The sequence below is a fragment of the Macaca fascicularis genome, chromosome 2 (genome assembly GCF_037993035.2).
Source record: "Macaca fascicularis isolate 582-1 chromosome 2, T2T-MFA8v1.1".
In the NCBI taxonomy this organism is placed as follows: domain Eukaryota; kingdom Metazoa; phylum Chordata; class Mammalia; order Primates; family Cercopithecidae; genus Macaca; species Macaca fascicularis.
The window spans coordinates 44,948,508-44,975,690 of record NC_088376.1 but is presented as its reverse complement, the minus strand read 5'-3'; the positions used below and the strand labels follow the sequence as shown (position 1 = coordinate 44,975,690).

Below are 27,183 nucleotides of genomic sequence, written 5' to 3'. Positions count from 1 at the left end.
GTTACATATGTATACATGTGCCATGTTGGTGTGCTGCACCCATCAACTCGTCAGCACCCATCAACTCGTCATTTATGAGCCATATCTTTAAATATCTTTTTTAAAGTTTTTAAAAATCAGTCCAGTGGTTTATGTGATTATGTGGGATTTTTAAAAATCTTTCCAGGCAAAATGTATATAGCATTTTGAACATATTTACAATGTACTGAGCCCAAGAGTTCTCATTCTTTCTTTGCTCATTATAGAGTATGGTACTAATACTGTGTAACAGTAAATTTTCCAAGATATCTTTACTTAGAATGTTAAGTATACAGATATATACTTTGTACATAGTTATAATGTTTCTAACCTTTTTATTTAAAATAGGCTGATTTGTGTAAAGGTTTCAGAATGATTTTGTTAATAAGTTATTAGAAACTTTCCTATTTGTGCAAGATGGTAAATGTAGATTCCAATTTGTATGCCTCAGTAAATTCATAATCTTATTTCTCTGATATTCTTTTTTTTTTTTTTCTGAGATGGAGTCTCGCTGTGTCGCCCAGGCTGGAGTATGCAGTGGTGCGATCTCAGCTCACTGCAAGCTCCGCCTCCCAGGTTCACGCCATTCTCCTGCCTCAGCCTCCTGAGTAGCTGGGACTACGGGCTCCCACCACCACACCCAGCTAATTTTTGTATTTTTAGTAGAGACGGGGTTTCACCGTGTTAGCCAGGATGGTCTCGATCTGACCTCGTGATCCGCTTGCCTTGGCCTCTCAAAGTACTGGGATTGCAGGTGTGAGCCACTGCACCTGGCCTTCTCTGATGTTCTTAATGAATTTTGCAGTTTTATTAAATTGTCATTGAGAACCTCATAAATCATTGTTAAGATCTATACAAAAAAATCAAGGATCCACAGTAATAGAAATATTTTTCATCTGCATATGAATTTTTCCCTTCCCTTTTTGTCTACTTTAACTTTTGGATTTTAAAAAAAATTACCTAGACATTCTTATTAAATACTATTACCTGTTCTGGTTTCTGCACATTAAGAAAGTCACAGAGGAGCCAGACATGGTGGCATGCTCCTCTATTCCCAGCTACTCAGGAGGCTGAGGCCAGAGAATCGCTTGAGCCCAGGAGTTCGAGGGTAGCCTGGGCAACATGGCGAAACTTTGCAAAAACAAAAACAAAACAAAAAACAACCAGAGAAATAGCACTTGTTAACTACAGTTGTGACTCTAGGTAAACTTGGGCCTTAATATGGTTAGACAAGAAGCGTTTTATGTAACCTTGCCTTTTTAGATCCTATGTAGGCTGATTAGTCTATATTCTACATTCTTGCACAAAGGAAATTACTAGAGAAGTGGGATAATCCTTTGTGGTGGGGAAAATAAAATTTGTTGTGAAAATATGCTGTATTTTAAACTATTTAGAAAGATTATAAATAACTGGAGAAAAGATAATTTCATGGAATTAGCCTAGCAGATGTTAAAAATCCTTTCTGAAAATTATAATTTAAAATTATTGGGAAATTACAATGAAACTGAATAATCTGTACATGTTGGTATATTAAAGCCATTTTTATTTTGTGTTTCTCTGTTATTTGCTTCGAGTTCACAGACATATTTAGTGACATCTATATGGGTGGAAGATTCAGTCAGATAATCTGGATTCCATTCCTTGACCATAGTGGAGTCTCTCATGAGCCCACGGTATTATTTCATAGTAGAAGATGTATGAACATTCATAGCAGAAGAATGATGAACATTGAGTTGTTTGAAGAAAAGAAGAGGTTTTGGTTTTGTCATGCATTTTTGTTGTCGTTGTTGTTGTTCAAAGCAATTAGTCTATTGAAGAGGACATGGAACAGGGGACGTGATGGAGATATATGGAGCTGATGTTGCTGAAGTTTCTCTGGTTATTTTGTATCAATAATTTTGAAGAATGGGTTTTGTTTAAAAGAAATTGTAGAAAAAAAGAGATGATGATGATATTGAGTATTGGTGTATTTTTTGCTGTTTAGAAAGAAACAGAACCCATTAAGAGGTGGAGATTAGACTGGAAGCAGTGACTCACGCCTGTAATCCTAGCACTTTGGGAGGTTGAGGTGGGAGGATCACTTGAGGTCAGGAGTTTGAGACCAGCCTGGCCAACATGGTGAAACTCCATCACTACTAAAAATAGAAAAATTATTCAGGTATGGTGGCACGTGCCTGTAATCCCAGCTACTCCAGAGGCTGAGGCAGGAGAATCACTTGAACCTGGGAGGCGGAGGTTGCAGTGAGCCAAGGTCGTGCCATTGCACTCCATCCTGGGACATGAGAGGGAAACTGTCTCAAAAAAAAGGGGGGGGGAGGGGGAAAGATTATAAGGCAAATACATTAGATTTGCCAAATTTTCCTTCCCCCTTGCCCACCATTTGAGCAAGAACATTTGCTACCAGATCCCAGGGAGTTCTCATCCTTTCACCCAGCCCATGGGAGCCCTTGTCTTCTGTCTTCCAGAAAACCATTATTTCTATTAGCATCCCAATCTTCATCACCAGACACCGTCGAAAACTGAGAAGAGTCTGAAATTTTACTCAACTTTGGAAGCTAACAAGTTAGTCTCCCACAGTTTTATAGATACTGGTTGAGTATCCCTTATCTGAAATGCTGGAGATCGGAAGTATTTCGAGTTTAAGATTTTTTTGGGGGGGGAATATTTTTATTATGGATACTTACCAGTTGAGCATCCAAAATCTGAAAACTTGAAATCCGATACCCAAATCCGAGCATTTCCTTCGCACATCATGTCAGTGCTCAAAAAGCCTCAAATTTCACCAGCTTGGGCAACACAGGGAGATCTTGTTACTAAAAATAAATAAATAAATAAGAAAATCAGCCAGGCATGATGGTCATGCCTGTAGTTCCAGCTACTTGGAAGACTGAGGCCCAAGGATCACTTGAACCCAGGAGGTCACTGTAAGATATGATCATGTCACCATACTCCAGTCTGGGCAAGCAACATGCTGTCTCTAGTAATAAAAAGTTTTTAATTTAAAATGTCAGATTTGGGAGCATTTAGGATTTCAGAGTTTTGGATTTGGGATGCTCAACCTGTGCTGATGACAAAAGATATGAGACTCCTGCCTCAGAGATTAAAGATTTTATTACTCACGGCACAGCAAGCATTAATTATCTTCATATTTATGTTGGTTCTTCTTGCCTCCTAAGTCCTGTGAGGAGCATTCAGGTTGATACTGTGAATGCAGTGGTTTATGGTAAAGCTGAAGAACCTCAGGCTCAGGACACCTGAGTCTTTTGTAATAGATTGGAAGTAAACCTGTCTGATGCTTGTCCCAGAGGAAAACTATTTTCACGATGTTTGATTGTTGGACAAAACTGCCCTCTGCTGTGGAGGGAGACACCATCTCTGTCTTACAACAAAAGCCACAGTGTCTCTGCTTGCAATACAAACAGAAATGAGAAACCTATTTAGAATCATCTCCCAATAATAAATTCATTATTTTGATTCTGGCAATGGTTTCATGGGTGTATGCATACATCAAAATTCATCACATTATTCACTTTATGTACAGTTTATTCTATGTCAGTTATACCTCAGAACAACCGGGGGAAGAAAGTCTTGCTACTCAAATATGTCATTGGGACCAGCAGTCTCAGCATCACCTAGATGCTTTTTAGAAAAGCAGAATTTCAGGCCTTATCGCAGACCTACTGAATGAGAATCTGTATTTTAATAAGATCCCCTGGTATTTAATTGTTAACTTTTTGTTTTGAAACAATTTTAGAGTTACAGAAAAGTTGTAAAAATAGTACACAGAGTTCCCTTTTCATTAGCTTCTCCTAATTAACATCATGTATAACCATAATACAATTAAACCAGGAAATTCACATTGATACAGCAGTCTTAACTAATCTACAGATCTTATTTGAATTTTGCCTGTTTTCTGAGTGATGTCCTTTTTCTGGTTCAGAATTCAGTCCAGGATCCCACATTGTATTTAATTTTCATGTTTCCTTAGTCTCTTCCATCTGAGACAGTTCCTCAGTCTATTTTTTTCATGGCCTTGACATTTTTGAAGTGTACTGGCAGTTATTTTATAGAATGTTCCTCACTTTGGCTTGGCCTGATTTTCTCTTGTGTGTAGACTGAGGTTTTGCACTTTTGTTAAAATACTGCAGAAGTGATATTGTGGACTTCTCAGTGCATCCTATCATGAAGCTATATCCCTGTGTCTTATTACCGATGATGTTAACTTTGATCACTTGATTAAGATAGATTAAGATAGTGTCTCCCAGATTTTTCCACTGCAAGGTTACTATTTTTCTTTAGTAGTTAATAAGAATTTTCTGAGAAGATACTTTAAGACCACGTAAATATACTGTTTGCCATCACACTTTTCACTCACTAGTTTACTGTCCATGGATAGTTCTCTCCTGCAACAATCATTCCGGTGTTGAGTGCCTAGTAATGGTGATTTTCTATTTCCATTATGCCTTTTTATTTATTAATTGAATTCTACTGTATGGAAGTATCTCTTATTCTCCATTAATTTATCATTCAATTATTTATATCAGTTTTGGTCACCTCTTGCCCCACTTCCTATCATCTTGGCTCACCTTTTTATTTCACTTGTTGGAGCAATCAGCTGCCCCAGTGTATGCTGACAACACCTTGCCTCATTTTGCCTTATCATATCTCCTGTTCTGGACTGGGATTTCCTTGCCTGTCAGCTTGGAACACTTGTCTGAACTTCTCTGTTATTTTCACCCATGTCCAAACCTTGAAGTACTAGAGAGTTGACACCCAACAGAGCAACTTTTTCACAGTGAAGATGGAAGCCAGTGTGTAAATATGCCCCTCTTCTGTCCTTCAAGTGGACAGTTTTGAAGTGTGCTCTTCAAAACTTCTTGGAGAGTCCTGTCCAGGATCAAGCCTCAGTAGCCTCCAGCAGTGATCATCGCAGTAACACATCTCAGTAACCCACAATACATGGGGTTGGCTTTTCCTCCTTCATGTTTCATGCTTGCTATCTCCCACTCCAGTTCACTGGAATCATCTCCCAAAATAAACCAACTGCACATAAGAAATTGTGTCAGGGTGTTTGTGGGGAAGGAGAACCAGCTAAGATCTGTGCATTACCAGTTTTTAAATATTTTGACTGTCACCCCTGTTCATAATCTAAGACCCTATGGAAAATTTCACATGTACAAAGGAGACAGGAATATTCATAGCATCCGAATAGGAAAAAAGGTAAAAATCCCAAATGCCTTTCAATAAGAGAATGGATTATGTACTGGGCACGGTGGCTCACGTCTGTAATCCCAGCAGTATGGGAGGCCAAGGCAGGCAGATCACTTGAGGTCAGGAGTTCGAGACCAGCCTGGCCAACATAGTGAAACCCCATCTCTACTAAAAATACAAAAATTAGCCGGGACTGGTGGCGTGCACCTGTAATCCCAGCTACTTGGGAGGCTGAGGCAGGAGAATCACTTGAACCTGGGAGGCAGAGGTTGCAGTGAGCTGAGATTGCACCACTGCACTCCTGCCTGGGCAACAGAGCAAGAGTCTGTCTCAAAATAAAATTAAAAAAAAATAGGCCAGGCGCGGTGGCTCAAGCCTGTAATCCCAGCACTTTGGGAGGCCGAGACGGGCGGATCACAAGGTCAGGAGATCGAGACCATCCTGGCTAACACGGTGAAACCCCGTCTCTACTAAAAAATACAAAAACCTAGCTGGGCGAGGTGGCGGGTGTCTGTAGTCCCAGCTACTCCCCCGTCTCTACTAAAAAATACAAAAACCTAGCTGGGCGAGGTGGCGGGCGTCTGTAGTCCCAGCTACTCGGGAGGCTGAGGCAGGAGAATGGTGTGAACCCGGGAGGCGGAGCTTGCAGTGAGCTGAGATCCGGCCACTGCACTCCAGTCTGGGCGACAAAGCGAGACTCTGTCTCAACAACAACAACAACAACAAAAAGTAATAAAATAGAATGGAGTATGTAAATGTTATTTTTGTATTAGTGAAAATGAATGACCACCCATCAAGATAGATGACCCTCTTAAACAAAAGAGCAAAAAAAAAATTGCAGATGAATAATAAATTTTATTCCAAATTTATGAAGTTCAAAAACATGAAAAGCTAAGCAATATATTATTTGGATATACATACACGTGTGTTAAGATTATAAAGAAGAACATGGAAATTATACACAGAATTTAAGATGTTATTTTGGAAAGGGAAAGTTGTGGGGATACACTGGTAGGGGGCACATGAGGCTTCAATGGTGTTAATAATATGTTGCTTAAGCAGGTACATGAGGGTTTATCATGATTCCTTATACCTCACATTTACTTTATATTTTTTACGGTGAATAAAATATTTTATCCTAAAAAATATTTTGTTTGATATTAAGGGATTACTTTTATTAAGGGTGACTTTGAAATATTTCTACTGCTCTAATGCAGTCATTTCAGAAACCTGGGGAGAAGTTGAATCCTTCCCTGAGGAAATTCCGAGGCTTCGATTCTACTCTGTCCTATTAAGGTGATTAAACTGTACATAACAGGATTGTCTCTAGAAGCAAGACCCAGATTTTACACTTATAAGTGTTATTTCTTTTGTCAGTCACTAGATGGATTTGGTGTGAAAAGAAGCTTTAAAAAAAATCTGAAACTGTTCTGACAACTGCAGATCTTTTCATGTGATAAAAGGTGTCACTAAAGACCTTTTTACTCAAAGTGTGATTTTTGGCTGGTGAGGCAGCACCAGCATCGCTTGGAAGCCTGTTGGAGATACAGGATTGAAGCCACACCTTACAGCCTGAATTGTAAGATTCCCTAAGTGATTACTGTGCATCTCAAAGTTTGAGAGGCAGTGGTCCAGGAGTCTGGTAATTCCACCTGCAAAAGCAGTATCCAGTGCCAGGAGAGCGGGCAGCACATGGAAATGCCTCGGGTTTAACTGGAATGGACCCGTCTTTTTCACAATCTCTTTGTGTTGGCTCTTCAGTGGCCCACATATTTCTAAGCAGAGGACTTTATTATACCTCTCTCCTCTTTCCAGATTTGCTGGGCTATGGACTCTCATCTATTCAATAAAAACATTGAACTTCTGTTAAGCACTGAGGAGATGACAGTGATTAGAATGATATGTCTTTGATTCTAGAAGCTTATAGTCTAATGGGAGGCAGGTAGCTAGTGAGTAATTACAAGTTTAATGAATGTTAGAAAGTCAAAGAAAATATGGGAAAAGAGTTGGAGATGGGGACTCAGGGGAAGCTTTTCTGGAGAAAGTGTTGTTTAAGCTTAGATAAGAAGGCATGTGCAGGTGAGTTGTGGGTGAACTGGGGATTATTCCAAGCATAAGGAATGCCAGTGAATGGAGCTCTTTGGACATTTGTGTTTGTATTGCCAATGCCTTGCATAGTTCTTGGCATACAATAAGTGCTTAATAAGTGTTTGCAGAATCAATAAATGTTCTGTCACATTTCAGATGTCTACTCTCTGGCATTGGAGATGGTAGAAACTTTATTTTCCTTTTCAGAGGAAATAAGATCCCTTAATGGGGAAATAAGAAAGAAGACAGAAAGCTGACTGTTGTGCAAATTGCTAAATTGGAACTATGAGTGGGAATGAAAAATTGATTTACATGAATTTTCTTCCCTGTAGCAACTTGACAATTTATTCTGTTCTGGAGAATTCTCAGTTTTTGGCTTAAAAACCAAGCTGTTCCTCCTTATTCTGAATTTCTTGGCCTGCTGTGAAACTAACATTTACTGTCTTTTACAACATATCCTGATTAGGTCATGGAAATTCACAACTAAATCAAACTAGTATATGGAAAATTTGAAACTTTCACTGCCCATTTTATGTAACGGTGTTGGAAGGTGTTACAAAACATTGACTTTTAAATCTTTTTCAAAAGCTATATTATACAATGAATATAATAATTGCCATCATTTATTGAACACTTACTACATGCATTACATGGCAAAATCCTCATACTACCTCTGCAAGAGAGTAAGTTGAACCATATGAAAATTGCCCACTATCAGCAATTTCATATGGTTCAACCTAGTATCTTCAGACTCTAACCTATAAAGAGGTTAGGGAATCCCTGATAGCTTCACTCCAAATTTAGTACTGAGTTTCTTTTATAGATAAAGAGATCCTAAGATAGTTACAGCTCCTCTGTGACAGCGACCCCTTTACCTACATTAGCCCAAGCACTTTGTGTGTGTACTTTCATCATGGTTACTTACACATTGAATTGAGGTGGTTTACAATCCATTTCCTCTGCTACTGAGTTCCTTGAGGATGGATGTTTTGTCTGTCTTGCTGATTTTTGTATATGTGGTACCTAGAGTGAAAAGTATTTGTTGAATATAACCTTAACAAAATTTCTTGTGGAAACTAAATAAATTTTTATTGATTTGTTACTGGAGAATGTGAAGTAATCACTCCATTGGGGTTTTTGCATTTTAGAATCAGTCAATGGAGTACTGCGTTTGACATTCTTGGACTCTCACGACTAGTTACATGTAATTATGCCCTGCCCCAGAGAAAGATCTGAAAGTGCTCTCTTACTTACCTCACCTCCTTTAGACATTCGCTTAAATACCACCTTCTCCGTGCTACCTTCCCTGATCACTCTATTTAGGACTGAAGCCATTCCTCCAACACCTCTGCTTATTTTTTTTCCCATAGCACAAATATCAGCATGTAATGTAGTTTTTGTTTTGCTTATTCTTTTGCATATTATCTTTCCTATCCTGCTAGAATGTAACTCCCTGAAGGTAGGAGTTTTTGTCTCTATTTTGTCCACTGATGTCTCCCCATGTCAAGAATAGTGTTTAGGGCCAGGCACGGTGGCTCACGCCTGTAATCCCGCCACTTTCGGAGGCCCAGGCCGGAGGATCTCTTGAGTCCAGGAGTTCCAGACCAGCCTGGGAAACATGGGAAACCCCGTCTCTAATTAGCCAGGTGTGGTGGCGCAGGGCTGTAGTCCCAGCTACTCGGGAGGCTGTGAGACTGGGAGGTCAGGGCTCCACTGAGCCGTGATCCTGCCACCGCACTCCAGCCTGGGTGACAGCGAGACCCCGTCTCGAAAACAAACATAAAATTTGGTTGGAGTAAAATGAGAAAGATCTAATCGTTTTAACGCGCTGCTTACACAGGGTTTTTCACATCGGCACGAATGAATGAACAAAATGTTTTCATATGGAACCAAGTGTACGGGCATTTGGGGTGTGTGCAGTTTCCGCGGGACATGATGACCTGTCCTGGTTTGGATATTAACTTGCCTGGATACTGAAGAACCTCCACATTCCCAGTGGTCTGTAACCCATTGTCTGAATAATTTCAAGGTGTCCCACAGTTGGCTCCACGCATAGCCTCACTCACGATCACTCGCCCCTCTGTCCCTTATTGATGCTTCCCCAGGGCGACCCGGCAAAGGCCTGGGGACCGAGATGGAACTGCCCAGTCCCCCTCTTTCCAAGAGAGCTGGGGTTTTCCGGCTTCGGGGTCAGTTGGAAAAGAGATTCCCACCCAAGTCGCAGGGTGGGAGTAGGGGGTATGAGACAGGAGGGATAAAGGAAGTGTGCCTAAAATTCTAGGCCTCAGGCCCGCAGCTGTCCCTGGAGGCGGCGGGGAAGCGGGGTGGTCGGGTCCTGCGGGAGGGCTCCCAGGGAGGCCACAGGGGGAACCAAGGGGCGGTGGCTGAGTGCACGAGGCCCGCCCCTCCATCTGGTGGCCCCCTACTCTCCAAGAGAAGCCTGGGGGCGGGGTTTGTTTACTCCTTGCACGCACTGCCGGCCTGGCCAATCCGTGGGGAGCGGCGCCTGGCGTCGCACATCCCGAGGGCCAATCGGCGCGCACCGTGCTGCTCCGCCGCCAAAGCTCGCGCGGGGGAAGAGGGGCTGTAGCTGGGCAGGGAGAGGGCGGACGAAATCGGCAGCGATCTCGGCTGCGGCGCTACTGCCACTGCACGGCCCGCGGGGCGCGCCCTGACCCTTCCTCTTTGGGCAGGCTCAAGGGCGCGCGCACGGTCGGCGTTCCGGGGCCTCAAACTCCTGGGCCTTGACCGGGCAGGCCGCGTCTCCCCGGGTGTGAGTCCACCGGGACCCGGCCGCCGCCTAGCGCGGGCGCCACAGAAGCGGCGGCGCCCGAAGACGCGCTCCCTGCTCGGCCCGACACCCTCGCTTGACCGCCAGTTCTTCTGCAGCCGAAGGCGGTAAGGTCTAGGGAGAGGGCGCGGGCCCGCGCGCCGAGGGCCTTTGGACCCGGCCGAGCGCGTTCCTGGGCAGGTTTCCCTCCCTGCGCCCAGGGGCCCCCTTGTCCCCCACACGAGTCCCATCTGTTTAGACCCGGGTTCTCCAGGCCTGGCCGGGTAACCCGTGAGTGTCTGGGCCGGAGTCGAAAGCCAGAGAGGGTCACCCTCTTAGTGCATAGAGCAAATCGGGGGAGGTAACGTCCCTGAGTCACGCCTCGTAGAAGAGGGGAAGGGCTGCTTTCTACTTTCTCCTTCTCTTCAAAGAAGGATGGCTTCTAAATCTGGTTTTCCGATTTTTCCCTCCTCCTTTCATGACTCACACGCCTCTGTCTCCACCAGGTGTTTGTTTGTTTTTAAAAAGAGTTTCTAAGCTTTGTGTGCTTGAAGAACCTCATATGCCCCATAAAGGAACTTTTCTCTGAAGTAGAGGATCGCTTTTTGGGCCCAGACTCCTTTGAGAAAATCTGGAAACCAAGGTCTCTCTTCACAAAGAAGTGTAAGGGTTTTCCCAGGATCTCGCTGAGAGACAGTACAACGAAGTGGATGAGCGCCCCAGTCTCTCTTACCAGCCTGTGCTATTCTATTGTGTGATCTCGGTTTCTCCATCTGTAAATTAGATGCATCCACCTATTCGGTGTGTTTCAGGGAGTGAATGAACTAATGTATGGAATGCAATCGTAAGAAAATTCTCCACGTATTAAATGTCTTGTATTAGTTAGGCACTTGCCGTGGATGCTGGTTTAGAAAAAGACCCTATATTATTTCCCTTTTAGTGTTGAGACAGTGAACAGGTTCATTCCTTTTCCATATTCACTGCTGAAGCTACCTTTGAGCCTATGAATACTTTTATCTTTTCCTCATTCCATCTCAGAGGGCATAGACTCACTGTCTCACTTATTTGCTCTCTTTCAGCAAGGCTGTCTTTTAACAGCCTTCTCCTTCCCCTCTCTCCCCGAGATCTGAGTTTTGTATCTTTTCATTTGACTTTCACAACCTATTTTTTTTTTTTTCTGGGCCATGTGTTTTCTCTGAATGGCTTGAATTTATCTCCACCTAATAAATAAAGTTATTTACTTGGTTTTTTTCTTTCCAGCTCGTCAGTATATATTCATCTATTTTCTATATGGCATAATCATGACCCTGTCTCTCCTTAAAAGTAAATATAAAAATAGTTTAATTGATCTATATTGCAGCTTCCTTTTCCATTTCATTGGTTAGCCTGTTATTTAGCTAAACCTTTATCACTATCAGATTACTATAATTAATCTTTAATGGCAGTGTCCATTCTCAGCACCAGGAGAAAAATCAAATGCCTAGACCCCAGATTCTGTCACACTTATGTACTGGCTCTGGATGTGTTTGCTGTTTATTAGAACATCTAGTGCCTGTAACTAGTCTAGTCTAAGAGTAGACATGGTGTCTGTAGCGTTGTTCTGACTGTGCAGTTGCAGTTTCAGCACTGTGGCACTTACATTTGTTAATAAAGGTCCAAGATTTACTGAACTCTTAACTTTTCAGTTCTCTTCATTTCTAGGTGTTTAAAAAAGAAAGCTGAATTTTTCTAGTGTGCAATACTTCATATTCTCATTTTGTGATCATGTAATTCCTCCCACCCCGACTTTTGTGAATATGTAGTCCAAGTGGCACATGGAAGTTTTTCTCTTGCAGCCAAAATTCTTAACTGTCTGAGCTGTGTGCCCTCAACATAACTGAACTGGGATGTACTTCCTTGTCATCATCTTTTAAACTCTTATTGCAATATGTGTTATAATGGATCTCAGAAGAAACTAGAAAGCATAGATTGAGCGTTCTTTTAGATCATAGAATTTTAAATTGTAGTGGATTTTAAAGAGAATCAAATACACTCACCTCTTCATACATAAATCCTTTCCATTTTAATCTGGGATACATGACTAGGTGTGCGGCATGAATAGATATGAAAGTAGGCTTGTGAACTCTTGGAAATATTATGCAAAATTATACACATTTGTATATTTTTTGGAGAGACTATAGTGTCATAGTTTCTGAGATAAAGATGTTCGGTCAATTCTATTTATTTATTTATTTATTTATTTATTTTTGAGACAGGATTTCTCTATGTTGCTCAAGCTTGTCTGGAACTCCTGGGCTCAAGTGATCCTCCCACCTCACCCTCCCAAGTAGCTGGGGTTGTAGGCACACACCTCGCCATGTTTGGACAACTCTAATTTTTATAAAATTATTTCTTTCACTGAACTAGAAATTGTGTCCTCACTGTCTCTTCTGTATTGTGGGTTTTCAACTATTTGAAGATACTTACATTCCACTGAGTGTTTTCTTCTCTAGAAAATATTATCAGTCTTTAACCTCTGTAAGTGACTTTTGTGTCATTGTTTTCGTTTGCCTCTCCTCACAGAACTCATAGCCCACTTGTGAATTTGTTTAGTTCATCCACATTCTTCCGACAAGAATGGTACCCCAAATTAGGTATTCACTAGCATAGAAGACTGTAAGTTACCTCTCTGATTTTAAAGCATGTACTTTAAGAGTAGACTTGCTTCTTTGGCAACCACATTACACTGTTAACTTATAATAGTTTACTAGTTAAGAAGATTAACTTTGGGGCTAGCCTTCCTGTGTTTAGATCCTAACTCTGCAGTTTATCAGCTGGGTAACCTTGAGTAAATTATGTAAACACTCTGGGCCTAAGTCTCCTCATCTCTAATATGGGGTTAATAATAGTGACTATCTTATACAATTCTGAAGATAATTAATGTATATAGTAAGTCACTTAGAATGGGTTGGGGCATCCAAGTACTATGTATATATGATACCTGTTTTACTACTGGTTTCCTTGTCAACTAAAATTGTTGAATTGTTTTGTTCATGCTGTCTCCGTTCTTAAAGTCATACTCTCTAAATTCTTTAATAGAATATTTTTTGGTAGGACTTTACATGTGTCTGTATTAAGTTTTATTTTGTAAGATTGCTTCTAGTCTGTTGACATTAAAAAAATCCTGATTTGGTCATCCAATAAATATCAAATCTATGCATTTGATAAACATACAAGTTTGATAATTTTGGCATTGCCTTCATGCAAATTTTTCATTAAAATGCTGTCTAGGCGGGCTGAGGGCAGAGTTCTTTACCTGCTAAAGACCTCTCTTAAAGGTGATAAAAAATTTTATTATTAATTCTTTGGTTCAGGTTGGTCAGCCAATCAGAAATTTAGCTAATTTATCATCATCTACCTCATATGTTTCCAAGTTCTCACAAGGAATGTGTGAGGAACTTTGACAGTTGCCTTACTAAAACCCAGATTTTATATGTCTCCTTTTTTTTACCCTATCGTTACTTGTCCTCAGTGAAACTATACTATATTCCAGTAGCGTATGTTGATTACTACTTTTTTGTCTTTTTTTTCAGAAAAGGATTTTTATTTATTTATTTATTTATTTATTTTGCGACAGAGTCTCTGTCACCCAGGCTGGAGTGCGGTGGCCTCTTGGATTTAAGCAATTCTCCTTCCCCGGCCTCCCGAGTTGCTGGGTCTGCAGGAGCTTGCCACCACACCCGGCTGATTTTTGTATCAGAAAAGGATTTTTAAGTCAAGTAAAAATGTGGAATGCTTTATGAATTTGTGTGTCATCATTGCACAGGGGCCATGCTAATCTCTGATTTGTTCCCGTTTAGAATATATGCTGCTAAAGGAGCACTGATCACTACTTTTTCTAAGTGTTCACAAACTTCTCTTAGTAATGATTCTAGAATCATGTCTAAAATTATGTTTAACTTCAATGATCAATAGTTGACAGGATCCCATTTCTCTCTTTTTGAACACGAGTACTACATTTTTCTGTCTTCAGTCTTCTGGTAACCTCTCCTGCTCACCATAGTTCCTAAATGATTGCCAACAGCTGTGTGGAATTTTATTTGGAGCAATATACCTTGTTGAAGGTTTACTTAGAGCAGTTAGGAACTGTCTTTTATCTTCATGTTCATATTGAGCTTTCATTTCCGCCAATTCATTGATAAATTTATTAAATGCCCATTTTGCACAAGATATCAATGCTTGTTTTACCTGATCCATCCAAAGATAATTTTTCTTAATAAAAATGCCTGAAGCAAAAAGGTAATGTACATCTATTTCTCTCCATTCCTACTATTATTAATATTACCGTAATCTGGACCACCATTCCTTCTTTAGTGGACTGCAGTAATAGCTTCCTGTTAACCTTCCTTCTTCCAGTCCTTTTCTGTCTCTGGTCCTTATGTATGGCAGCCAAAGTTATCTTTGTTTTAAAAATGCTTGTTATGTTTTAAAAGTCGTTTCTGGGAGGTGCGGTGACTCATGCCTGTAATTCCAGTGCTTTGGGAGGCCGAGGTGGGCGGATTGCTGAGCCCAGGAGCTCAAGACCAGCCTGGGCAACATGGCGAAACCTGTCTCTACTAAAAATGCAAAAAGTAGCCAGGCTTGGTGGCATGTGCCTGTAGTCCCAGGTACTCAGGAGGTTGAGGTGAGAGGATCTCTTGAGCCCACGAAGTCAAGGCTGCAGTGAGCTGTGATCGTGCCACTGCACTCCAGTCTGGGCAACAGAGTGAGACCCTATCGCAAAATAAATAAATACATAAGAATAAATAAATAAATAAATAAATAAATCTTTTCTTTCCTAGTGGCATAAGCTGTAATCTAATTAGAATTTTATTTCTAAGCATAGTACTTTCCAACTCCCTTTTTCTGTTTTCTCTTTACTGTCCTTTTAAATTCAAGCCCCCCTACCCCCGCTGCCCCACTTTTTTTTGGAGACAGAGCCTTGCTCTATTGCCCAGGCTGGCAGTGGTGCAATCTCGGCTCACTGCAACCTCTGCCTCCTGGGTTCAAGTGATTCTTGTGCCTCAACCTTCCAAGTAGCTGGGATTATAGGCATGTGCCACCACACCTGGCTAATTCTTGTATTTTTAGTAGAAACAGGGTTTCGCCATGTTGGCCAGGCTGGTCTTGAATTCCTAAACTCAAGCAATCCACCTCCCTTGGCCTCTCTAAGTGCTGGGATTACAGATGTGAGCCACCGCACCCAACTTCAAACCCTTTTTTACCTTTGGTTTTCTTGGGGATGATAGGAACCAGCAGCCAGATAGTAGGCATAGAGAGATGGTGACTCCTCACCAGTTGGTCTTTGTGTGTATTACTCAAAAGACACATGTGAAGTGCTTATTATGTTACAGGCACTGTGTGAGGCACTAAGTTGACAAAGGGACATAACGTAATCTCATCCCTCAAAGAATCCTAAGTGCAAGAAAAGATGAAATAGGGGAAAATAGCTTGGAGAACTCAAAAATATATCTTCTTTTTGGTTGGGTCTTTTCCAGCGTAGCTTTTTTTTTTTTTTCCCCCTAAAGTGTTGAGAATTCATTCAAATATAAGTGAGTGGTTTGAAAATTAGCCATTGTTGATTAATCATTCTTTCACTAGTGCCACTGTTTACTATAATTGAAAAAATAGGCTGGGTGTGGTAGCTCACGCCTATAATAATCCTAGCACTTTGGGAGGCTGAGGTGGGTGGATCGCTTGAGGTCAGGAGTTCAAGACCAGCGTGGCCAACATGATGAAACTCCATCTCTTCTAAAAATACAAAAATTATCTGGGTGTGGTTGCATTCGCCTGTGATCCTACCTACTTGGGAGGCTGAGGCAGGGGAATCGCTTGAACCTGGGAGGCAGAGGTTGCAGTGAGCTGAGATCTTGCCACTGCACTCCATCCTGGGCGACAGAGTGAGACTCTGTTTCAAAATAAATAAATAAACAGGCTGGGCATGGTGCCTCATGCTGTAATCCCAGCTCTTTGGGAAGAATTACTTTGAGGCCAAAAGTTTAAGACCATCCTGGGCAACTTTGCAAGGCCCCATTTCTACAAATGAAAAAAAATTAGCCAGGTGTGGTGGCACGTACCCATTATCCCAGCTACTAAGGAGGCTGAGGTGGGAAGATTACTTGAGCTCAAGAGTTTGAGGCTACACTGAACTATGAGCATGCCACTGTACTCCAGTTTGGTCGACAGAGCGAGACTGTTTCAAAAAAAATAAATTAATTTTTTAAAAATAAGAAAATATATATAAAAGACCATTTCTGTGTAATCTTAAGATACGTGTTATCTTAAGTTTGGTTGTATTTCAGCTAATTGATTAAATCATGATTATGAGCTTTATTACTCTATTTTACTGACTGGTATACTGTGAACAGAAGAAAGTACATACTTAGATAAGATGTATAATACTAAACTCAATCATCTGAACTTTTAATTTTTTTAGTTTTAATTTTTGTGGGTACATAGTAGGTGTATATATTTATGGGGTACATGAAATGTTTTGATATCGGCATGTATTATGAAATAAGTACATTATGGAGAATGGGGTATTCATCCCCTCAAGCATTTATCGTTTAAGTGACAAACCATCCAAATACACTCTTTAAGTTATTTTAAAATACAAAATTAAGTTATTAATGACTATAGTCACCCTTTTGTGCTACCAAATAGTAGGTCTTATTTATTCTTTGTATTTTTTTGTACCCATTAACCATCCCCCACATGCCCATACTACACTTTGCAGCTTCCAGTAACCATCCTTCTACTCTCTCTGTTCATGAGTTCAGTTATTTTGATTTTTAGATCCCGCAATTAAGTGAGAGCATGTAATGTTTGTCTTTTTGTGCCTGGCTTATTTCACTTAACATAATGATCTCCAGTTCCATCCATGTTGTTGCAAATGACTGGATCTTATTCTTTTTTTTTTTCCAAGACGGAGTCCTGCTCTGTTGCCCAGGCTGGAGTGCAGTGACAATCTCGGCTTACTGCAACCTCTGCCTCCCAGGTTTAAGCGATTCTCCTGCCTCAGCTTCCTGAGTAGCTGGGATTACAGGCGCGCACCACCACACCCAGCTAATTTTTGTATTTTTAGTAGTGATGGAGTTTCACCATGTTGGCCAGGCTGGTCTCAAACTCTTAGCCTCAAGTGATCTGCCTGCCTCGGCCTCCCAAAGTGCTGGGATTACAGACGTGAGCCGTCGTGCCAAGCCATGGATCTCATTCTTTTTTATGGCCAAATAGTACTTCATTGTATATATGTACCACATTTTCTTTATTCATTCATCTGTCAATGAACACTTAGATTGCTTCCAAATCTTAGCTATTGTAAACAGTGCTGCAACAAACAGGAATGCAGATACCTCTTCAATGTACTGATTTCCTTTCTTTTGGCAGTGGGATTGCTGGATCATATGGTAGCTCAATTTTTAGTATTTTGAGGAACGTCCAAGTTGTTCTCTATAGTAGTTGTACTAATTTACATTCCCATCAACAGTTTAGGAAGGTTCCCTTCTCTGCACATCCCCACCAGTATTTGTTACTGCCTGTCTTTTGGATATAAGCCATTTTAACTGGGGTGAAATGATAGCTCATTGTGGTTTTGATTTGCATTTGTTCGATGATCAGCAATGTTGAGCACCTTTTCAAATGCCTATTTGCCATTCGTATGTCTTTTGAGAAATGTCTATTCAGATCTTTTGCCCATTTTTTAATGGGATTATTATTATTTTTTTTTTTCCTAGAATTGCTTGAGCTCCTTATGTATTCTGGTTATAAATCTCTTGTCAGATAGGTAGTTTGCAAATGTTTTCTCCCATTCTGTAGGTTGTCTCTTCACTTTGTTGATTGTATCCTTTGCTGTGCAGAAACTTTTTACTTGATGTGATCCCATTTGTTTATTTTTGCTTTGGTTGCCTGTGCTTGTGGGGTACTGCTAAAGAAATTCCTGCCCAGACCAATGTCCTGGAGATTTTCCCCAATATTTTCTTCTAGTAGTTTCACATTTTGAGGTCTTAGATTTAAGTCTTTAATCCATTTTGATTTGATTTTTTTTTAAGACAGGGTCTTGCTTGGTTGCCCAGGCTGGAGTGCAGTGGCTTGATAACAGCTCACTGCAACCTCCGCCTCCCAGGTTCAAGCAGTTCTTGTGCCTCAGCCACCCAAGTAGCTGGGACTACAGGCATGTGCCACCACGCCCAGCTAATTTTTGTAATTTTAGTAGAGATGGGGTTTCACCGTGTTGGCCAGACTGGTCTTGAACTCCTGACCTCAAGTGATCTGCTTGCCTTGGCCTCCCAAAGTGTTGGGATTACAGGCGTGAGCCACCGCGCCCAGCCTTATTTGATTTTTGTATATGGCCAGTGATATGGGTCTAGTTTTTTTCTTCTGCATATGCATACCCAGTTTTCCCAGCACCATTTATTGAAGAGACTGTCTTTTCCCCAGTGTATGTTCTTGGCACCTTTGTGGAAAATGAGTTAACTGTAGGTGTGCGGATTTGTTTCTGGATTCTCTGTTCTATCCCATTGGTCTGTGTGTCTGTTTTTATTCCAGTCCCATGCTGTTTTGGTTACTATAGCTCTGTAGTATAGTTGAAGTCAGGTACTGTGATTCCTCCAGTTTTGTTCGTTTTACTCAAGATAGCTTTGACTATTCTGGGTCTTTTGTGGTTTCATATAAATCTTAGGATTGTTTTTTCTGTTTCTGTGAAGCATGTCATTGTCATTTTGATAGGGATTGCCTTGAATTTGTAGATTGCTTTGATAGTAGTATTGACATTTTAACAATATTGATTCTTTCAATCCATGAACATGGAATATTTTTTCATTTTTTTGGTGTCCTCTTCAATTTCTTTCATCAGTGTTTTATAGTTTTCATTACAGAGATATTTCACTTCTTTGGTTAATACCTAGTTATTCAGTTTTATATGTGGCTGTTATAAATGGCGTTACTTTTAAAATTTCTTTTTCTCATTGTTCACTGTTGGCATATGGAAATGCTACTAATTTTTGTATGTTGATTTTATATCATGTAACTTTATTGAATTTGTTTATCACTTCTATTAATAATACTTTTTTTGTGGAGTCTTTAGGTTTGTCCAAATACTAAATTGCATCATCTGCAAACAGGGATAATTTGACTTCTTCCTTTCCAATTTGGGTGCCCTTTGTAGCTTTCTATTGTCTGATTGCTCTAGCTGGGACTTCCAGTACTTTGTTGAATAACAATAGTGACAGTGGGCATGCTTGTCATGTTTCAGATCTTTGAGGAAAGGCTTTCTAGTTTTTCCCCATTCAGTATGATACTAGCTGTGGGTCTGTCATATATGGCTTTTATTATGTTGGGGTGTGTTCCTTCTATCCCCAAGTTTTTGAGTATCTTAATTTCTTTGTAACATAAAAATTTCTTTGTAACATATAGATCTTTTTATTTTATTTAAGATCTATATGTCCTTTTGCAACATATTTCATGCTCTTTTGACTTTTTTTTTTTTTTTCTTCTTGAGACAGAGTCTTGCTCTGTCACCCAGGCTGGAGTGCAGTGGCATGATATCAACTCACTGCAACCTCCGACTCCCGGGTTCAAGTGATTCTTGTGCCTCAACCTCCCAAGTAGCTGGAATAACAGGTATGTACCACCACGCCTGACTAATAGCTGTATTTTTAATATAGACAGGGTTTTACCATGTTGGCCAGGCTAGTCTTGAACTCCTGGCCCTCAGTGATCTGTTGCCTCAGCCTCTGAAAGTTCTGGATTACAAACTTAAGCCACCACACCTGGCCTATGTTCTTTTGACTTTAAAAGAAATTAAACAGATCTTTGTTCAAGATGGCCGAATAGGAACAGCTCTGGTCTGCAGCTCCCAGTGTGATTGATGCAGAAGACGGGTGATTTCTGCATTTCCAACTGAAGTACCTGGTTCATCTCATTGGTACTGGTTGGACAGTGAGTACAGCCCACAGAGGGCTAGCTGAAGCAGGGCAGGGTATCGCCTCACCCAGGAAGCAGAAGGGATTGGAGGATTTCCCTTTCCTAGCCAAGGGAAGCTGTGACAGACTGTAGCTGGAAAAATGGGACACTCTTGCCCAAATACTGCACTTTCCCCATGATCTTAGCAACTGGCAGAACAGGAGATTCTGTCCTGTGCCTGGTTTGGCGGGTCCCACACCCACGGAGCCTTGCTCACTGCTAGCACAGCTGTCTGAGATGGACTTGCGAGGCTGCAGCTGGGTAGGGGGAGGGTTGTCCGCCATTGCTGAGGGTTGAGTAGGTAAACAAAGTGGCCAGGAAGCTCAAACTGGGCGGAGCCCACCCCAGCTCAGCAAGGCCTACTGCCTCTATAGACTCCACCTCTGTGGGCAGGGCATAGTGGAACAAAAGGCAGCAGAAACTTCTGCAAACGTAAACGTTTCTGTCTGACAGCAGTGATTCTCCCAGCACAGCATTTGAACTCTGAGAACGGACAGTCTGCCTCCTCAAGTGGGTCCCTGACCCCCAAGTAGCCTAACTGGGAGACACCTCCCAGTAGGGAGCAACAGACACCTCATACATGTGGGTGCTTCTCTCGGACAAAGCTTCCAGAGGAAGAATCAGGCAGCAATATTTGCTGTTCTGCAATATCTGCTATTCTGCAGCCTCCACTGATGATACCCAGGCAAACAGGGTCTGGAGTGGACCTCCAGCAAACTCCAATAGACCTGCAGCTGAGGGACCTGACTGTTAGAAGGAAGACTAACAAACAGAAAGGAATAGCATCAGCATCAACAAAAAGGACATCCACACCAAAACCCCATCTGTAGGTCACCAACATCAAAGACCAAAGGTAGATAAAACCACAAAGATGGGGAGAAACCAGAGCAGAAAAGCTGAAAATTCTAAAAACCAGAACACCTCTTCTCCTCCAAAGGATCGCAGCTCCTTGTCAGCAACAGAACAAAGCTGGACAGAGAATGACTTTGATGAGTTGACAGAAGTAGTCTTCAGAAGGTAGGTAATAACAGTCTTCTCTGAGCTAAAGAAGCATGTTCTAACCCATTGCAAGGCAGCTAAAAACCTTGAAAAAAGGTTATGGCTAACTAGAATAAACAGTGTAGAGAAGACTTTAAGTGACCTGATGGAGCTGAAAACCGTGGCATGAGAACTTGGTGATGCATGCACAAGCTTCAATAGCTGAATCAATCAAGTGGAAGAAAGGATATCAATGATTAAAGATCAAATTAATGAAATAAAGTGAGAAGACAAGTTTAGCGAAAAAAGAGTAAAAAGAAACGAATAAAGCCTCCAGGAAATACGGGACTATGTGAAAAGACCAAATCTATGTTTGATTGGTGTACCTGAAAGTGACGGGGAGAATGGAACCAAGTTGGAAAACACTCTTCAGGATATTATCCAGGAGAACTTCCCCAACTAGCAAGGCAGGCCAACATTCAAATTCAGGAAATACAGAGAACGCCATAAAGATACTCCTCGAGAAGAGCAACCCTAAGACACATAATTGTCGGATTCACCAAGGTTGAAATGAAGGAAAAAGTGTTAAGGGCAGCCAGAGAGAAACGTCGGGTTACCGACAAAGGGAAGCCCATCAGACTAACAGTGGATCTCTCAACAGAAACTCTACAAGCCAGAAGAGAGTGGGGGCCAGTATTCAACATCCTTAAAGAAAAGAATTTTCAACCCAGAATCTCATATCCAGCCAAACTAAGCTTTATAAGTGAAGGAGAAATAAAATCCTTTATAGACAAGCAAATGCTGAGAGATTTTGTCACCACCAGGCCTGCCTTACCAGAGCTCCTGAAGGAAGCACTAAACGTGGAAAGGAACAACTGGTACCAGCCACTGCAAAAACATGCAAAATTTTAAAGACCATGGATGCTGTTAAGAAACTGCATCAATTAACAGGCAAAATAACCAGCTAACATCATAATGACAGGATCAGATCCACACATGACAATATTAACCTTAAATGTAAATGGGCTAAATGCCCCCAATTAAAAGACACAGACTGGAAAATTGGATAAAGAGTCAAGACCCATCAGTGTGCTGTATTCAGGAGACCCATCTCACGTGCAGAGACACACATAAGCTCAAAATAAAGGGATGGAGGAAGATCTACCAAGCAGATGGAAAGCCAAAAAAAAAAGCAGGGGTTGCAGTCCTAGTTTCTGATAAAACAGACTTGAAACCAACAAAGATTAGAAGAGATAAAGAAGGCCGTTACACAATGGCAAAGGGATCAATTCAACAAGAAGAGCTAACTATCCCAAATATATATACACTGAATATAGGAGCATCCAGATTCATAAAGCAATTCCTTAGAGACCTACAAAGAGACTTGGACTCCCTCACAATAATAATGAGAGACTTTAACACCCCACCATCAATATTAGATCAACGAGACAGAAGGTTAACAAAGATATCCAGGACTTGAACTCAGTTCTGCACCAAGCGGAGCTAATAGACATCTACAGAACTCTCCACCCCAAATCAACAGAATATACATTCTTCCAGCACCACATCGCACTTATTCCAAAATTGATCACGTAGTTGGAAGTAAAGCACTCCTCAGCAAATGTAAAACTACAGAAATCACAACAAACTGTCTCTCAGACCACAGTGCAATCAAATTAGAACTTAGGATTAAGAAACTCACTCAAAACCGCTCAAGTACATGGAAACTGAACAACCTGCTCCTGAATGACTACTGGGTACATAACGAAATGAAGGCAGAAATAAAGATGTTCTTTGAAACCAATGAGAACAAAGACACAATGTACCAGAATCTCTGGGACATATTTAAAGCAGTGTGTAGAGGGAAATTTATAGCACTAAATGCCCACAAGAGAAAGCAGGAAAGAGCTAAAATTGATACCCTAACATCACAATTAAAAGAACTAGAGAAGCAAGAGCAAACATATTCAAAAGCTAGCAGAAGGCAAGACATAACTAAGAGCAGAAGTGAAGGAGATAAGAGACACAAAAAACCCTTCAAAAAATCAATCTAGGAGCTGGTTTTTTGAAAAGATCAACAAAATTGATAGACCGCTAGCAAGACTAATAAGAGAGAAGAATCAAATAGATGCAATAAAAAATGATAACAGGGATATCACTACCGATCCCACAGAAATACAAGCTACCATCCGAGAATACTATAAACACCTCTACACAAATAAACTAGAAAGTCTAGAAGAAATGGATAAATTCCTGGACACATACACCCTCCCAAGACTAAACCTGGATGAAGTTGAATCTCTGAATAGACTAATAACAAGCTCTGAAATTGAGGCAATAATTAATAGCCTACTAACCAAAAAAATTCCAGGACCAGACAGATTCACAGCCATATTCTACTAGAGGTACAGAGGGGAGCTGGTACCATTTCCTTCTGAAACTATTCCAATCAATAGAAAAAGAGGGAATCCTCCGTAACTCATTTTATGAGGCCAGCATCATCCTGATAACAAAGCCTGGCAGAGACAAAACAAAAAAAGAAAAGAATTTTAGACCAATATCCCTGATGAACATTGATGCAAAAATCCTCAATAAAATACTGGCAAACTGAATCCAGCAGCACATCAAAAAGCTCATCCACCACGATCAAGTTGGCTTCATCCCTAGGATGCAAGGCTGGTTCAACCTATGCAGATCAATAAACGTAATCCATCACATAAACAGATCCAACGACAAAAACCACCTAATTATCTCAATAGATGCAGAAAAGGCCTCGACAAAATTCAGCAGCCCTTCCTGCTACAAACTCTCAGTAAACTAGGTATTGATGGAACATATCTCAAAATAATAAGAGCTATTTATGACATACCCACAGCCAATGTCATAATGAATGGGCTGAAACTAGAAGCATTCCTTTTGAAAACCAGCACAAGACAAGGATGCCCTCCCTTACCTCTTCTATTCTACACAGTTTTGGAAGTTCTGACCAGGGCATTCAGGCAAGAGAAAGAAATAAAGGATATTCAGTTAGGAAAAGAGGAAGTCAAATTGTCCCTGTTTGCAGATGACATGATTGTATATTTAGAAAACCCCATCGTCTCAGCCCAAAATCTCCTTAAGCTGATAAGCAACTTCAGCAGAGTCTCAGGATACAAAATCAATGTGCAAAAATCACAAGCATTCTTATACACCAATAACAGACAAACAGAGAGCCAAATCATGAGTGAACTCCCAATCACAATTGGTTCAAAGAGATACCTAGGAATCTACCTTACAAGGGATGTGAAGGACCTCTTCAAGGAGGGCTACACACCACTGCTCAAGGAAATGAAAGAGGAAACAAACAAATGGAAGAACATTCTATGCTCATGGATAGGAAGAATCAATATTGTGAAAATGGTCATACTGCCCAAGGTAATTAATTTACAGATTCAATGCCATCCCCATCAAGCTACCAATGACTTTCTTCACAGAATTGGAAAAAACTACTTTAAAGTTCATATGGAACCACAGAAGAGCCCACATTGCCAAGACAATCCTAAGCCAAAAGAACAAAGCTGGAGGCATCACGCTATCTGACTTCAAACTATACAACAAGGCTACAGTAACCACAACAGTTTTGGTACTGGTACCAAAACAGAGATATAGACCAATGGAACAGAACATCTACAACCATCTGATCTTTGACAAACCTGACAAAAACAAGAAATGGGGAAAGGATTCCCTATTTAATAAACGGTGCTGGGAAAACTGGCTCGCCATATGTGGAAAGCTGAAACTGGATCCCTTCCTTACACCTTATACAAAAGTTAATTCAAGATGGATTAAAGACTTAAACATTAGACCTAAAAACCATAAAAATCCTAGAAGAAAACCTAGGCAATACCATTCAGGACATGGGCATGGGCAAAGAGTGCATGACTAAAACACCAAAAGCAATGGCAACAAAAGCCAAAATAGACAAATGGGATCTAATTCAACTAAAGCGCTTCTGCTCAGCAAAAGTAACTGCCGTCAGAGTGAACAGGCAATCTACATAATGGGAGAAAATTTTTGCAATGTACCCATCTGACAAAGGGCTAATATCCAGAATCTACAGGAACTTAAACAAGTTTACAAGAAAAAAACAACCCCATCAAAAAGTGGGCAAAGGATATGAACAGACACTTCTCAAAAGAAGACATTTATGCAGCCAGCAGACACATGAAAAACTGCTCATCATCACTGGTCATCAGAGAAATGCAAATCAAAACCAGAGTGAGATACCATCTCATGCCAGTTAGAATGGCGATCATTAAAAAGTTAGGAAACAACAGATGCTGGAGAGGATGTGGAGAAATAGGAAAGCTTTTACACTGTTGGTAGGAGTATAAACTAGTTCAACCATTGTGGAAGACAGGGTGGCGATTCCTCGAGGATCTAGAACTAGAAATACCATTTGACCTTGCAATCCCATTACTGGTTATATATCAAAAGGAGTATAAACCATGCTACTATAAAGACATATACACACGTATGTTTATTGTGGCACTATTCACAATAGCAAAGACTTGGAACCAACCCAAATGTCCATCAATGATAGACTGCATTAAGAAATTTTAGCACATATACACCATGGAATACTATGCAGCCATAAAAAAGGATGAGTTCATGTCCTTTGCAGGGACATGGATGAAGTTGGAAACCATCATTCTGAGCAAACTGTCACAAGGACAGAAAACCAAACACCAAATGTTCTCACTCATAGGTGGGAACTGAACAATGAGAACTCTTGGATACAGGGTGGGAAGCATCACACACTGGGGCCTGTCGTGGGGTGGAGGACTGGGGGAGGGATAGCATTAGGAGAAATACCTAATGTAAATGACGAGTTGATGGGTGCAGCAAACCAACATGGCACATGTATGCCTGTGTAACAAACCTGCATGTTGTGCACGTGTACCCTTGAACTTAAAGTATATTAATAATAGAAACAAAAAGAAATTAAACATGTAGGCTAAAAGGAAATATGGATGTCAAGAAATGACATACAATTTTAAGGTTTCGATGACAGAAGAGAAAAAAGCTAAAAGTGTTCCCAAAGGCAGGAAAAATAAAAAACCTAACAGTTCTGGGCACAGTGGCACAGCCTATAGTCCCAGCTACTTGTGAGGCTGAAGTGGGAGGATTGCTTGAGCTCAGGGATTCAAGGCTGTAGTATGCAATGATCCTGCCTGTGAATAGCTACTGCTTTCTAGCCTGGGCAATGTAGTAAGACCCCATATCTTCAAAACAAAACAAAAACTATAATAGCAATAATAGTGACAATGTTCTGTTGTTAGTCACAGAGCAGAAGTACCATGTCTGGAAAAACGATTGTATTTCATGGAGATGCTGTGGCTAATGATGCTGTTATGAACAGGGATATTGGTATGTCTGGTAAATTGAATATGGAGCCAGAAAAGTTACTGTGTTTGAGAATAAAAGTGATAGTACATGTCTCTGTCATTAAACTAGGAAATGTAGCACAGATTTTTTTTTCTTTTTGCTTAACTGTAGGTATATAATAAAGCATTCTGACCAACTGTTAAATAGAGCCTTGATAGACCATATATCTAGGTTCGTCTGTTGTCTTTCTATCTACCTATCTATGTGTTAATATTAGGAGCTTTTGACTTATTTAATACTTCTTCCTGTTTGTAAAAATTAACTGCAGTAATTGACTCAGATTGGCTGTGAGCAAAAACAGAACTATTAATTCGACTTACTAATTTATGTAAAACATTTTCTGACTTTTAAAAATCATCTTAAGTAACGCAAGGGTAGAGTAATTATCAGCCCACCAACTATTTATTTATTAGGATTCCTATTGCCGTAGGCAGAATAAAGCAATTTTTCATATTGTGACTAATGGCAATTTTGGTTAATTTTGCACAGTTAGTTTAAATCTATCTTAAGTAACCAGTCTGCTTTTGGTAAAATTTTCCTGTCTGAAATAGGAAACTCTCAGTTTATATTTTCTTTGTTCTTTTTTTTTTTTTTTTTTTGAGACGGAGTCTTCCTGTGTTGCCCAGGCTGGAATGCAGTGGCACGATCTCAGCTCACTGCAAACTCTGCCTCTCGGGTTCAAGCGATTCCTGTCTTAGCCTCCTGAATAGCTG

At 40.7% G+C, this 27,183-nt stretch overlaps 1 protein-coding gene and 1 non-coding gene across 41 annotated transcripts in view; one reads left to right on the top strand and one right to left on the bottom strand.

Moving 5' to 3' along the window:
- The first annotated feature begins 9,866 nt into the window (after nt 1-9,866).
- TFDP2 (transcription factor Dp-2) overlaps nt 9,867-27,183 on the top strand; it is a 195,937-nt gene continuing 178,620 nt past the window's right edge. For 30 of the 40 annotated variants that reach the window (XM_074031211.1, XM_074031207.1, XM_074031203.1 and 27 more), the window contains exons 1-2: nt 9,867-10,215; nt 19,606-19,723. The gene's annotated coding sequence lies outside the window, so the exon portion shown is untranslated. The remainder of the gene's footprint in view (nt 10,216-19,605; nt 19,724-27,183) is intronic. The other 10 variants (XM_065540054.2, XM_074031208.1, XM_074031204.1 and 7 more) reach the window with 1 other exon arrangement.
- LOC123571999 (U6 spliceosomal RNA) lies at nt 13,848-13,949 on the bottom strand. The gene has a single exon (XR_006696353.1). It is a non-coding gene; the product is annotated as a U6 spliceosomal RNA (small nuclear RNA).